At 41.8% G+C, this 16,122-nt stretch overlaps 1 protein-coding gene and 1 pseudogene across 1 annotated transcript in view; both read right to left on the bottom strand.

The window, feature by feature from the left end:
- ITGA8 (integrin subunit alpha 8) overlaps positions 1-16,122 on the bottom strand; it is a 1,841,490-nt gene that overhangs the window by 233,699 nt on the left and 1,591,669 nt on the right. The window lies entirely within an intron of this gene.
- On the bottom strand, positions 9,980-10,079 carry LOC122798998 (annotated as a pseudogene).

Raw genomic sequence — 16,122 nt, 5'->3', positions numbered from 1 at the left:
ATCTGAGGAATATTTGGCTTTGCTGTGTCCGTTCCTTGTGCTTGGTTCCAAGCACAGAATCTCTACCATTTATCAGCATAAGATTTTCTAGTACTAGGCCTTCTGGCTTCCAAAATGACATCCATCACAGATTTACTGAGAGGTGTTTGAATAATTACATGATCAGCCACGCTGCCAGGTTTAGAGTTTGGAGCTGATTGTGCAGAATTTGATTGCTCTGCTGAGACAGTAGATGAGGTATTTGAGGCAAGTACCAAGGAGGGAGTTGAGATATATTCCTTAGAATTGGGTACCAGTGCTGGTGAGGCCAGTCCGGGGCAATTAGGATCATTTTTGTTTTTTCCTGTATGACCTTTAGTAAGACCTTGGTTGGAAGAGGCAGAGGAGGAAAGGCATAGACTGATAGATTTTTCCAGCTGAAGGATAGGGCATCCACTTTCCACGCTTATCTGTGATAAGTCCTTGTGCAGAATTTGTCCAGTTGATAATTTTGGGGAGAGACAAATAGATCTATGTCTGGACTCCCCGATTTCTCTATCATGCTGAAGACCTGTGGGTCCAGTTTCCACTCGTGAGGGTCCATAAGATTTCTGCTTAGGTCGTCTGCCAGAGTATTTTGTTTTCCTGGCAGGAATTGAGCTCGAAGATGTACTTGGTAAGTCAGGGCTGTGTCCCACAATGCCATGGCTAGTCTGCAAAGGGGGTAGGAATGTGTACCCCCCTGCTTGTTTATGTACCACATCACTGTGGTGTTGTCCGTCTTTATCAATAGTTGTCCTGGATGAAGTAAATCCTTGAAGGCTGTCAGGGTATTCTGAACAGCTAACATCTCCTTCTGGTTGATATGCAGATGCATTTGTTTTGGGGTCCATATGCCCTGAATGCATCTCTCCGCCAGGTGGGCTCCCCAACCCTAGTCTCATGCATCTGTAGTTAAGGTTTGGGTGGCAGGGGATAGAGTGAATGATCATCCCATGTTCTGGTGACATCTCTCTGCCCACCAAGGAAACTCATGTTGTAGGCAGGGAATGACAGGGATCACTGTTTCCAGACTGTGACAATGTTGACTCCATAAACTTTTTAGATACCAGTGTAGTTTCCTCATATGCAGTCTTGCATATGGAATTAGTGGAATGCAGGATGCCATGAACCCCAAAGCCTGTAGAATTTGTCTTGCAGATAACTGGGTTTTTGTTGCCATCTGTTTAAAGTAAATAGTCAGTTGCCTTTGTTTGTCTGGCATAAGGTAAGCCATCTGGGCAGTTGTATTCAAACTTGCACCCAGGAATGTAATTTTTTGAGAGGGTACCAGTTGAGATTTCTTTTCATTTATTGTGTACCCTAGGCATGTTAGAAGTCTTTTTACAAATGCCAGACGTTGAAGAAGAATGTCCTTGTTTTCTGCATGAATGAGACAATCGTCCAAGTAAGGATAGATTTGTATGCTTCTTTGTCTGCAGAATGCAATTACTGGTGCCAGGTACTTTATAAAGACCTTGGGTGCAGTAGATAAGGCAAAGGGCAGTGCAGAGAATTGGTAACGCATGAAACCAGCCTTGAAATGGAGGTATCTTCTGCACGATTCCTTTATTGAGATATGCAGGTATGCCTCTTTTAAGTCTAGAGTCACTAACCAAGCGTTCTTGCCCAGCATGGGCAGAAGCTGTTGTAAAGTCAGCATTTTGAATTTTGGGATGTCCAAGAATGTGTTCAAAATCGATAAATCCAATATTGGATTCCAAGTATGGTCTTTTCTGGGTACCAGGAACAGTCTTGAATAAAACCCTTGCCCTTTTTCCTGTTCTGGTACTGGTTGAATAGCCTCCATATCCATGAGGGATATAACTTGTTTCTGTGCCTCTGCCCATTGATTTTGTGGCAGATCTGGCCAACCATTTGGAACTGGCAACGTATGGAAATGAAATCTGTACCCCTGGGATACTATGTTTAATACCCACTTGTCCTGGGTTATTAACTGCCAATTTTGAGCATGAAGTGCTAATCTTCCCCCCAAGGGGGCTGCCAAAAGATAAGTGCTTGGTGATGGCAGAGGGAAGTAATTGAGACTGCTTACTGTAGGACTGTGCTTTGTTTCCTCCAGATTTGGAGGTAGAGGCACCTCATTGCTTTGACCTGTAAGAACCCTGTGATTGGTATCTAGAGCCTTTTGAGCACCTGGATTTGCCTTGTGGGGCTCTGTTGGACACAGGAAAGGACCAATTTTTTGTTGGCCAGTGTCTACTGAATCTGGGTGGCTGCACTTGTAAGAAATCTTTTATAATTTGCATAGATTTAGCTTTGTCATCCATTTTCTTTAAAACCTCTTCTGCCTTATTACCAAACAGAGTATCATGCTGTAAAGGTGCATCCAACAATTTAGCTTTAACATGATCAGGCAGATTTTGCTCTTTGAGCCAGGCATGCCTTCTAATCACAGATCCAGTAACTGCGGGCCTGCAAGAGGCCTCCAAGGAATCAAAACCTCATTGCAAAGTATGTTTTTCAACCTGTTCTGCTGTATGCAATAATTCCTGTAATTCTTTGTTTTCCACACATTCAGAAATCAACATCATTTTCTGTTTCAATAATCCCATAACATGCTGTTGATATTTAAGCATATGAAACTGTCAGTTTAAGGCCCTAATTACCAAAGTTGCGGACGTATAAACTTTCTTTCCCCATCTATCCAGCATCCTGGAATCTCTATCAGAGGGGGCAGGATTCTTGGCTGAAGAGGCCTTTATACCTTTAGGACCCTGTGAGATAGTTTCAGGGTCAGCAGCAGGAGTTTTGAATAAAAAGTTGTGGGAGTCAGGAACCCTGTAATATCTGTCTGGCTTACTAGGAGCCGGAGGCAGGGAATCAGGAGCCATGCTAGATTCCAAAAACACATCATCTACAATGTCTAATACAGGAGGTATAGGGAAAGGCCTATGCTGAGGAAGAAGAAGAAGGAAATCCCTAAGCCTCTTTTTTGATTCCGAGAAATCCTGCATCTCCCAATGAAAATGTTCCCTTAAAGTATGCAAGGTTTCTCCAAAAGAATAATCTTCAGGAGGAGATGCAGATGGGATGGATTCTTCTGCATCTGAATCCTCATAGGGTCATAAAGAAAATTCCTGATCAGATGAGGAATCAGAAGAAATAGAAACCTGATCTGAAGATTCATAATCAGTGTCTTGCCTAGGCCTCTTATCAGGAGGGGGTTGTGAACCCCTGATCAAGGTAATTAAGTCCTCAGCCATTTTGATCATCTGTTTTTTAGGCATAGGGGCCTGAGCACATGGCTCATGCATTGGTTTTTTTAGCCTTTGAAGTTGTTTTTGTTTTTGAAGCTGGCGTCAGTTTTATATAGAAATGTTGAGGCCTGAAAACACCCTCAGAAGCCGGTGCCTGCTCAGCGGCTCCGGATCCATCTGAGGGAGAGACATCTGCGGGTACAATACTCTGATGATCTCGTGGCATACCGGACTCTGCATGGGTCTCGGTAGAGGCCTGCGGCTCAAAAGTAGCGGGTATCAGGGGCTGTGAAAGTGCCTGACTGAGTACCGGTGAACCGGCGACTGACTTAGGAGAAGCTTCATTATTGGTTTTGGACCTCGACGGTCTGTCTCTGTCCTTTTCTTTGAATTTTTTGTGAACTCCGTTAGTCGGATTGCTATCCGATGACATTTCAGGGTAATTAAATCTGTTTCCAGAATATTTTGAAGCAAAGATATACCGACGCTTAATAGTGCGTTGGTTAAATCTAGCACAAAACCGACAGCAAGGCACGTTATGATCTGGGCCTAGGCAAGGAATACAATACAAATGAAAACCCTTATGAGGTATTTGCTTCCCACAAGTAATGCAATTATTAACTTTTGCTGACATCGGTAGGGAGCAAGAAAAAGTTTCCCCAATGGGGTACTTAGCTTTAGTAAAAGACTTCGGTTCTGAAACTCGAATGTGAAAATTTCAGGAGTCGGCCGACCGGCACTTGCGAACCGCTTCTGCTTCGGGCACCATGTGGCAAGAAAGACTGAAGAAAATGGCATCGGCTGCATGTTTTCTACCCCTGATGACCTGACGTCATGGAAGAGGAGACAACAACTGACGCAGGACCGAAGACTTTGATATTCAGGCCGACTGAGGGCAACTTGCCAGCAGATTACCCAAATGTAATGACTGCAACAGTGAAACACGAAGAACATCTGGTATGGTCTAAAAATCTTTTGAGGATGACTTTCTGTAAGAAACCATATCAGTCTGCTGACTATCAAAATCTGGCTAATACCCAGAGTTCAGAATGAAACTTTATAATTTATGTATATGAAGTAAACACCTTACCCATTATGCCAACCTCTAGCAATACATTTTCCACCGAAAGAGATGATCATTACTGGAAGTTGCTACTAGGATACATTAAACAGCCATCCAGAGGTATCCAGTGTGGTTATATATACAATCATGTTAAATAATCAAATGGATGGTAAAACAAATTGCATTGTAGCCAACCTTCAGTCCAGTAAAGCAGTTGATACATAGCATGTATCTTTGTATGTATGCATTCCATTGGAATACAGCTGTTACATTGTATGCTTAAGCTCTATGTAAATGTACACATTGTCACTGAGAACACAAAGGGCAGTGTCAGAAATTGAAAATCTTAATGAATCACTCTGAATGGATTGAATCTGGGATGTGCAGGGCAAATTAAGCAGTGCTGGTAGGTATCCTGTATATTTGGAGCATGAAATCATCCCTGGCTATGAAGCAGTGATAGAAAGGCCTTGAAAAGTCAGAATCATGAACATTTTGTAAATAATAACCTGGCCTAATGGATTCAGTCCCTTTGACTTTTTAAGGATGAGAAAGAACTAAGACTACAATCACTGACCTCCCTTTGAACTACATTACCAGAAGCTGCTTTTTGAAGGAGATGAACCTATGGGGTCAGTCTGAAATGGTGGTTAATAGCTATAGAGTATGTCCCTTTCCACCAGCTGCAGAATCCCACTGTCTGAAGTGATGGTCCTCCATGCATGGACAATGATCTTCCTCCATCCACTTCCACCTCCAAAGAATAGAGTTGCTCTGTCAGAGCCTTAGTCTAGCAGCTGCCTAGAAAGAGGACAAGTAGCAGGCTACAGTTTAGGAAGTGGAAAGTCAAATCTTGGCCTTGCCAGGCAGCTGTGCGGATGTCACAAACATTGCTATGGCAACTGATAAAGCTGCTTCTAAAACTTGCATTTCCACGTTCTCTTGTACACCTCTGTTGTAGGAGCTGTTGCAGCATGGATACAATTTCCATTCTTGTGCTGCTTCAGCTTTTGTTTGGCCCCTAGCCAAAGAAATATGACCCATAAAAGACATTAAATGTTCCTACATGAGGATATATATATATATATATATATATATATATATATATATATATATATATATATATATATATATATATGACTTTAAAGGGCAATGAAAGGACTGCAGATTGCATACTCAAGGTGTGATTTATTGTCTTCAAACAGAGAGCATCAATAGCTAAATGACCTGTGAGAACCTCCAACAGCCTGGTGCAAACATCCTCAGCTTTTGCAGTGTCAGTGGTAGCCACTATATCATAGGTTCATAGGTTCATAGGTTTATACTAGGCTATCTGCCCTAAGGCATTTATAAGCCTAGCCCAAATTTTTGTGGCTTACGCCACCCCTTATATGAAAAAAATACTGTGCCCATTAGTTTGTTGTGCCTCTGTCCAGCAGTGACACAGATATGATTCCCGGGGTAAACCTACGATCTCCCATCCACAGGTCTAGATTTCTCTTGAACAGAGTCAGCGAGGTGCTCTGCCTCACATGGACCGGGATTTTATTCCACAGCATAGGGAGTCTCTGAGTGATAAATCTATCCCTCCAGCACGTCCTATTTATAGCCGTGCTAAGGTTTAAGTCGCTTGCTCTAGTGGTTTTGGTGGATTTGGATTTTTTGAGGTGGAGCATGTCCATTAATTCGGGTTGGACATGGCCTTGTATGTCAGGCACATGTCACCTCTGAGCAGACGGTATGCGACTGAATAGAGCTGGAGTTTCTTCAATCTGGCAGCATACGACAGATTTTGGAGTCCCTTTATCCTTTTGGTGAGGAACTTTTGGGGTCTCTCCAATTGCTGCAGATGTTGGGTGAGATACATCCCGAATGGGGCATTGTACTCGATCATTGGTCTGATAAGTGAAGAGTACAGTGGAACAATGACCTCACTAGATCTGGATGTGAATCCCTTCATGATCAGGTGGGCAATGTAGAAGGTCTTTCTAACCACTTTAGCAATGTGAGTGTCAAAAGAAAGGCCACTGTCAACCTGGGTCCCCAGATCCCTGATAACCTCTTCTGTGCTTAGTGGATTGCCACCTATATGGTAGCTTGGGGTTACCTTGTTTTTCCCGAAGGGTATGACTATACATTTTGTGGCGTTTAACTTCAGGCCATGGCTCTGGCACCAGCTATCTGTTTCCATGAGTCCCCTCTGAAGGATATCCATGTCCGATGCACCTTCCACTATGGCGCCCAGTTTGCAGTCGTCTGCAAACTTTGTCAGCCAAAGTCCTCCCATGTTGGCCTGTACTTCTGAGAAGTAGATGCCAAACAATAGGGGCCAAGGACCGAGCCCTGTGGGACACCACTTGTGACCGGCTTGGAGTCTGACACAGCGCCAGCAACTCTAACCCTGTGGGTTCTGTCCTTAAGCCAGTTTGCAACCCATCTTGTGACATATGGGTTTACATTTAAGCTGGTAAGTTTTTCTACAATACCGAGTGGGGTATTGTGTCAAAGCCTTTGCAAGGTCAAGGTAGGCTGTATGGACTGCCTTTCCCTCATCAATGGCCTTGGTGACTGTTTGAAGAAGTCAACCAAGTTCAAAAGGCATGATCTTCCCTTGACAAAGCCAAACTGGGTCGGGTCCAATGTCTGCAAGTCCCCTATATCTTTGTTTATGAGCTCCATTATGATCCTCTCCATAGCTTTGCAGACTAGACTTGTTAAGCTTATGGGCGGTAATTACCAGGGTCCGTGAGGCGCCTTTGTGGAGTGGGACCACAGTTGCCGTCGCCACTCCTTGGGCACGTATCCTGTGGTAAGGCTGAGATTAAACAGCTGCCTTATGCGGGTTTAATTCCTCATTTAGCTCGTGTAGCACACAGCCGGGGACACCATCCGGTCCCATTGATGCTGTGTTTTTAGCTTTAGAGAGAGCAGCTTTCACCTGCGCATTTGAGATGTTCGGAGGCTACACTTGGCTGGGATAGTTATCTCTCCTTTAGGGGGAGAGGGGTGAAGTTTGCACTGAACCTGTCTGCCAGTATGTTGGCAATGTCTGTGGGTTCAGTGATTTTTGTATCATTTTGGACTAATTCTGAGCATATCTGGGAGTTTCCACCCAGGTTCCTAACATAGCTGAAAAAGGCCTTATGATTTTCCTTTGAATCCATGGCAATTTTCTCTCAAAATTGGCCTTAGTTGATTTTATGAGTGCTCGTATTTTTTACTAATAATGATCAGGGGTGACTTCCTTTTATGGATTTTGTTCTATCATGTAATAGCTTTCTCCTCTTATTGTAAAGTTTGTTAATGGCTGGGGTCCACCAGACTGGACGTTTGCCCTTTGTGGAAAGAGTCTTGGTTTTATTTGGGATTGCCTGATCCATGCAGTCCTGGAGGTGTTCATAGAAGGCATTTGTAAGGGCTTCCGCAGCTTGGGTTGTGGTTTCCTCTGGCTCAGGGGCCTTGAAGGATACCACACCAGTCTTGAGTAGTGTGAAGTTTGCTTTAGAAGTTCTTCACTATGGTCTTTTGTTTGGGGTGGGGGCGGGATGTGGATTTCCAGTGAGATTAGTTTATGATCAGATCTCACCAATGAGGGATATACTTCCGGTGTGGAGCATTTTGTCCCCATGTTTGTGACAATGAGATCTAGTATATTTTCTCCTCTTGTGGGAACAGTGACTAGCTGTTCCATGGCATTTGAATTTATGAACTCCAGGAACCGTTGGGCTAGAAAGTTAGGGCTTGAGTAATGTTCCCAGTCTATATTCGGGTAGTTGAAGTCACCCAATATGATGAAGCATCAAGGAAAAACAAGTATTTGGGATAGGAATTTACAACATGACAGTCTAAATTATCACAGGCAAACATAATATTTTCTCTGCATGGCAATTTTCTGGCAACAGTGACATTTTCTTAACAAAGGTGCAAAGAATTTTTTGCACTTATGTTAAAATTTTTTAAAATATTTTTATAAATATGTTATTTTAACTTAACATGCCTACTAAAGTCATTCAAGTCCAATGGTAAACTTTTTATCTTTTGGAAATGAACTGACAATATAGGTGCTCCCTCTATGCCTTCATATTTTTCCAATGACATATCATTCCACAATGAATGCTAAGAAAATATAGCTGTAAATGATCCATCCATCACCTTTTTTCCCATTTTTGCACTTGAGGTTGTGGTGTCACTTCAACAGTGACAATCATCTAAAGCCAAAGTTTACACTGCCAGGTGAATAGCCCTGATGTGGTAGTTCTTCCACACCACACACATTGCCAAGTTAAGAGTGTCCAATCCACCTACTGCATGTCTTTAGAATGTGGGAAGAAACTGGAGGAAATGCACACAAACGCACAGACTCTGCTAAGAAAGCACCCCACTGGAGAAACGAACCAGAGTACCTCTTGCTGTGAGGTGACAACTCAGTCCACTGTGCCACTGTTCTGCCCCTTTAAATGATCCTTTGACCAAATGTTACTGATAATAGCTGCAAATGAGGCCATTTCTGATCTAAATTAAGGTTTATGACTCAACAATGTGCTTGGACTGTTGAATGAGTTTACTGACCAGTATCACAATGAAAGACCCAGAAAAGCAAAGACTAGTGATGAATTGCTAGGCACCCTTTCCTTCTCAGGTTGGCAGAAAAGTTAGAATAAAAGTTTGTAGAGTTTCACTTTGTTATAGGACTCATGAATGAGGACCACTTCTTAATACTCACTCCATGTTCACCTACAAATTGGCAAGAAGGCAATTGTTAGAGAGTAAAGTGACTTTAATGGTTAAGAAAGTGGTTAAGCATTAGTGGTAGGTTATTTGAAGCATGCCTTCTGGCCCACATTCTTGATTCTAATTGCTTTATTTGATTTAAATAATGAATTGTTGTAGACATTTCTATGAAGAAACTGTTTTGAGAGACAGACGTGTGTGTGTGTGTGTGTGTGTGCGTGCGTGCGTGTGTGTGTGTGCGTGCGTGCGTGCGTGTGTGTGTGTGTGTGTGTGTGTGTGTGTGTGTGTGTGTGCATGCGTTTGCACTTGTGTGTGTTTATGAGTTCATAATGCCAGAATGTTACATCATTTCTGTATCACAGATTGGTAAAACTCTTAACTACAACCCATACAACCTGGCTTCAAATAGTTTCCCATATGCTGGAAGAATATTCAGGGTAATGGCAATGAAATAACCAATGCCTGCGCACCCATTCTGTGGTGAATGATGGTGGTGGCTCTGCCTTGACATGCCAGAAGGTACTCCATCTGATGTGGCCAGGGTATGACATCTTGTGTAAGGCAACAGCGTGCAGTTCTTATTAAGCAATGCATATTGTTCTAACTAGAATTTGCACGGAAGCACATATTTATAACAGCAGTGTTACTTACTGAAAGGTACAGTTTAGAAAATGAAAGGGTAGTGGTGGATGAGTCTAAACAAACTAGAACCCTGATGGTTGCTTTGGTGATTAGGAAGTTACTAGGGTAATGGCCCTGGGGCCCTTGCAAGCCTAGCCAAGAGCTCAGTCAGCACCTGTCACTCATGTCAATGAGGGATACAGGTGGAACCCCTGGGACAAATGTGTGGTTTCCCATCCACTCATCAAGGTTGTGCTTGAAGAGGGTCAGCAAGGTGCTCTGTTTGACATGTATGGGGGAGTCTTTGACATGTATGGGAAGTCTGAAACATATGGAACACTTCATGAATTTGCATATCATCCTTGCACAGGGGCCATGCTAATCTTCTCTGTATTCTCACATAAATGGTCGTCTCCTGTGGGAAATAAATGGAATGGTCAAATCATGGAAGGAAGAAGGGTCACCTGATAATTGCAGAAAATCAGATATATAAATAAATGAATGAATGAATAAATACATAGATAAATAAATAAATTGGGAGTTTTAGGACAGATAAAATGCATCACCTACTGACAATAACAAGTCAGACAGGCTTTTGCAGCTAACAACAGATGTTACGGTGAAAACTGTAAAACCAGACAAAATACAGGTGATCGATTGGGAGGAGACATGTATGCGCATTCATAAAATAAAGGATATTGCTGGCCACAGCTAATTGGAGGAGGAATTGTGGGTTCAGAGGAGAGGAAAAGAGGTGATTGTGCTAAGTAACCCCATGTTAAAAAGAGGATCGTAGACAAGGAGAGCACATTTCTTTAAAACTCAGATAATCTCACTCACTTTTTGTCCCTCATAAATTCAGAAGAGATTAACACTGGAACTCAGCAGATCCCAGTCAAATCCATTCCACATAAATAGTAAAAAGTTCATTTTCATTCTGGGGAAATTCCTTTTGCTGTGATTGTCCCCTCAACTCCACTCATCCTGCTTTTACATTTTAAAGTTGGTAGGCTATTATGCCAGCTAAACTTCGGACATTCTCATGTTCCTGATTCTATCATTCCTACTACTGATTAGTCCAAGGCCTAGAATACTGATCCTATTTTCTATGCTCCACTAACTGTTGTTTTTCAGAGGAGCTTAATGTTAAAGAACATTTAACATTTCTGACAACATAAATATATTAGCTTATAAGCACTATAGTGTTCTGTTAAGCTGCAAAAAAATCTGCTGCTGTTTTTGAAGCATTTCACTGAGAATATGCTATGGTGTACAATGTCTTTGCCTCTATATTATACAAAATAGCTATTCAATGGCAACAGAATTAACCACTGGAAGGGTGGTGGTGGGGTGTGGAGATGTGGGAGGGAGCAGGAATGAAGATGAGAGATGGATGTATTGTGCCAGTTGTTGCCTAGTGGTGGGATTGAAAGGTGTGTTGGGGGAATGTAGAAGTGGGTAGTGTCAGAAGATAGGAGTAGGAAGTGAGGAGTTCAGGAGAATGGTATGGGAGCTGTGGTGAGAGGTGATGGAAATGGTAGGGGGCATATTATTAGGGAGACATCTTGGCCAATACATTCAAAGAGGGATCAAGGTAGAGTGAAGGAGAGAGATGAAGTAGACAGGGTAATGGAGATGGCCGACTGGCACAAAAAGGCATGGAGGAACCAGGATAGTGGGAGACAGGCAACAGACTGACAGAGAAGAACACAATGGGATCAGGACATAGTAGCACAGGAGAGGAAGGGGCAAAAAAATGGTGTACACTATGGGACAATGGACAGAAGGAAGACAGAGCAACAGAAGAAGGAGGAAGGGACTGAGAGGAGTCAGAGAAGTGGAAGCCAGAGGTGGACAGCAGTTGGCAAAGCTTGTAGGGAGAATACAAAGAGGATAGGAAAGGGATCTGAGACAGCAGTGAGACAGATATTGCCAACTGGCAGGGATAGTGGGCAAGGCTAGAGTAGTGTGACCCGAGTGGAAAAAAGTGTAAGGAAAAGGAGTAGGGACAGGGAACAGGAGGTGAATTAGAAGAAGACAAAGAAGAGACAACCAGTGTAAGGACAGAGGAAATGGCTTTGGTGTTTGGAGACTCTATTATCAAAGGAATTAATAAACTTGGCAAGGAATTTAGGAGGGACTAGGTTATCCTGAAACTGACTTTTGGGTTTAAGTTTAGTAAGATATGGGAGGAGGTAACCAGAGTGGTGATATAATTAGCTTTGACAATTGGTTACATTGCTGGTGTCATTGCAGGGGCATCAGCTGTGTATCTTCCTAGGATGAAATGATGAACAGTCCAACTTGCTTTGCAAAGGACAGTCTACATGTCTCATTGAAGGACTTCCGACTACTAGCCAAAGCCCTTGCTGCCTCCAGTATTCCTTTTTAGGCATAGTTCATCTAATGAACATCCCAACCTGATAAACATTTCCACTACCAAACTAAAGTGGCTGATATCAAGGTCGCACTACTCAATGTCAAGAATCGTAACATTATAGTATCTGACTTCAAGGCGAACCTACATTTAGAATGCATCCGTGTATGCGTTCTTAACAAGATGTGGTTCAAATCCTTAGACAGCACCCCTTCTGTTCCTGGATGTTGTGTCTATCACACCTTCTGACACAGTAGTACAATATCAGTGTACATTAGGGAAAATAACCCATCAAAATGGATCTGCCCGGGTCAGCTTACTGAACTACAGATCACCGTAGCTCATAGCTTACTACTGATCATCCTCTATGGCTAAAGTAGTTTGCTGCAGTTTAAAAGAAGAAAAGAGTTTTTTTTCTCTTAGGTCTAAACTGAGCTTTTCTCTCTCTTTCTTTTTGCAATCAAACTTGAGAGCTGTAGCACTCTTTGATCGTTATAAACTACTTGCTGCAAATGTAGCAGGTAGTTCGATACAATTTAAACAAAGAAAACAACAATTTATTTTGTAGCACTCCATCTGTGGTACAAACTATAGCAATTGCTTGCTACAGTTTAAATGAAGTAAAGAGCTTTTTTTTACTCCTCAAGTTTGGAGAAAAGTTTTTTTGGGGGGATGCAAGATCAGGGGATGGCACTAGGTGCAAAAATAGCAGGCTACACCTCTGACCAATGCCTATTTAATTCTCAGCGACTTCAACACTCTTTAAAGACTTTATAAATCCAATCTCATAAAACGATATAATGAAATCTCTAAATTTCCCCCCCGGTTATGCAGCCAGTTATGCAAGTGATTTTTATGCCCATTTAGAAAATGTATCGACCCAACAGTCCCATCAAAAACCAGACATGGCAGAAAATTCAAACATTAACAATCCTAGTGGTCTACTGACATAAGTAAAATATAAATCAGAAGAAGAAAGCCCTTAAACTGCCTCATAGGGTTAGAACCCTACAACATCAAAATAGTATTAAAAAACTCACTAGGACACCAAAATCTACTATAAAGGACTGTTAAAATATCACAAAAATTAAGACTAGTGACAGAAACAAAGGACAATTACAGGCCCTTCTTCACTTACATCAAAAAAAAACTAAGAAATAACTCTCTATAATGCTGCAAGCTTTTCCATAACGGAGGCTTCTCTCAAATCTAAAGGACATCGCAGACATGCTATCTAGGAAGTCTGCTCAAATTTCTCCCCTGAAACTCTCGTCAACTCTCAGACCTTTCCTGAATCACTTTCCCTTCCCTGCTATCACTAAGGAACACATTCATGAAGTACTCTCAAAAACTAGGAACACTTCCTCTATAGGCCCAGACAACATACTATGATATCTAATAATCAGTGTTAAACATGTACTCGGTGACACCCTCCTCCAACTGTTTAACGTAAGCCTTGTTGCACACTAAGTACCTGAATCCTGTCAAACTGCCATACTAATGCTCCCCCTTAAGGATGGACCCACCACAGACACAGGGAATGACAGACCCATCAGCTTTATGCATCTTATCTGTAAAGCCATGAAACACATCATCACCTACCTAATAAACCATGACATCAAAATCCTGATTAAGCTGAACTTGATGCAATTAGGCTTTGTAAGGAGCATGTCCCACCTGCTGAATCAATTTAGCTTCTTTGAGAAGGCCGCTCAGGTAGCTGACAATGATTTCACTGTTCGTGCTGCCTGCATTGATCTGGCCAAAGTATTTGATACCATACCACACAATGGTTGATGGCTTTAAACAAAAATCCCTACTTGTTAAGATGGATAGCCATCTGTCTTAAGGGCAGAAAGCACATTCACTGATTACAGAGAAGCTAACCAGTAGTGTCTTCTAAGATCTGTGATAGGTATCTCTTCTGTTTTTAGACCTCAGAACTGATAAAAGTAGTCCCTGATTAACAAAGTTTTTGATGACTACAAGCTGGGTTTGGTTGTTAAATCCCCTTTTGGATACATATTCCATTCAAAACAATCTAACTAAAGTCAGTTGCTGGTACATAGAAAATGGCTGACACTAAACAATACGAAAAGCAGCACCATTCTCTTCATTAAGCAGAAACACTGCATCCTAATGCATTGAAAACAAACCTTCATCATGTGAATCAGTGATTAGGAATCTGGTCACAAGTGGACAGCTCCCTCTTCTTTGACCATCACACAGTGACTCTAATTAGGAAATATTTTTGCATTTCATAACTAATTGCTAAGGGCATCTCTTCTAAAACTAAGGAAGTCATTATCCCTTTGTGTTCTGCCATAGTTAGACCTATTATTGAATATAATGCACCCTTTAGCATATTCATGGCTAGATGTATTAAAAAAAACTCAAACAGAGATTCCTAACAAAAAGGATCTCTGATGTCAAAAAGCCTTGGCTACTAAGAGAGACTGGGAGACTAGATTCTCAATCCTTGTAGTTAATGTCATACAAGCTTTGTACAGGAGACATGTACCTATCTTAGCTTACCCTTGGAGATCTAGTCATTCTTGACCTACCTTTCCTTGACAAGTCAAATTGTGCTGCCAATGTCAGAACCAGACATCTAAACCTTTATCAATAAATGAATACAACTAGTTGGAGAGATAAGTTCATCATCCAGAGCCTCCCCTTTATTTGGGATAGACTTCCCCCAATATGTCAAGCAATGTGATTTCCTATCATCCTACATTTGTAGCTTGGACAGTTTGATGTGCACCCTTAAATTTACCCTCTTTGCAAAGGCTGGAAGAGCCTGAGTGGGTATTGACAAGATGTGCATGGTTTCTGTCTGACTTGCCTTTTATATCCTATTATGCTATGATCCTATGATCAAGCAAGAAGAGTAAACATGTTTTGTGATGCACATAAGTATCAATTATCTGTTAAGAGATATAGCTGACCTCATAGTAAACAGAGCCAGGGAACTGATACATACATGAAAAGATAGGAGACTGAATGCTATATTTTCTTGTGTGTTATGGCTACAGGCAACACACAGAGGAAGGAAATATTATTGAGTATAACCACTGGCTGCAATGCGGAGTAAGGGAAGATGATGGCTTGGAACTGGTAGGGGGTATGGGTGGTGGGAAAGACCTTGCACCAAGGCCAATTCTGTGTCAGGGACAGAGTCCATCTTAACCTGAAAGAGATAGTGATGCTTGAACAAAAATGGAAAAGAGATAATGACAATGGAATATTTCTACCTGGACATCTTCGTTGTCTTTGATTCAGTCTTACACAGACAGCTGCTGGGACAGGTGAAGTTCAAGATTTGTGAAGTGGATTTTGTCATGGTTGTAGAATAAGACAAAGAATGCTGTGGTGAAAGGAACATTGTCAGGAAAAAAAAGTGGCTAGTGACCACATGGAGTTAGTTCATGCTGTGATAATTTCAAGTGTATATGAGAGAACAACAAACAGTATCAACATGTTTGTGGATTATAGAAAGATAGATACAGCAGCAGAGAATGAGAAAAGTAATTTTGAAAGACTAACAAAGTGTGCAGGAAGGTGGCACTTCATCCCTGTTGTGGGATATCAGCTGGGGAAGTGGAAATGGTGGCATTGGATCAGGAAAATTATTTGAGGATGTATGTCACACGTGAACTTGTCCACCAGGAGCACAGGAGATGACTGTCACATTAGACAGAACACTGATATGCATCTTCAGGGGAAAAGACTCCAAAGACAATGATGCAATGTTCAGAATTTGATCAGATCACCCTATACGTACTCTATGTGGCTCTGGAGGCCAAATAATTCCAAGGGAAAGCTACTAGAAGACATGTTAGATGTAAGGCAGGGGGTATAACATGTGTTTATAGTTTCTAAATTTCATAGTTACATAGTCTATTTGTACTCTGTAAAGGTCAAAGACCATGAAAATGCATACTCTATATTCCAAGAATGAACATTACTCCCAAGATGAATCTTTCATGAATTCTTAAGGAAACCATAATGAGGGGGGGTGTTATTGAAAAAATAATGCCCACCCAGATCTGTAAGATGGAAGGACATTGTTTTCCCAATAACACACATAC

This window comes from Protopterus annectens, chromosome 3.part1, assembly GCF_019279795.1.
Source record: "Protopterus annectens isolate FY-2018-M chromosome 3.part1, PAN1.0, whole genome shotgun sequence".
NCBI classification, from domain to species: Eukaryota; Metazoa; Chordata; order Ceratodontiformes; family Protopteridae; genus Protopterus; species Protopterus annectens.
Note: the sequence above shows the minus strand (reverse complement) of the source record. Positions and strands in the feature narration are given on the sequence as shown.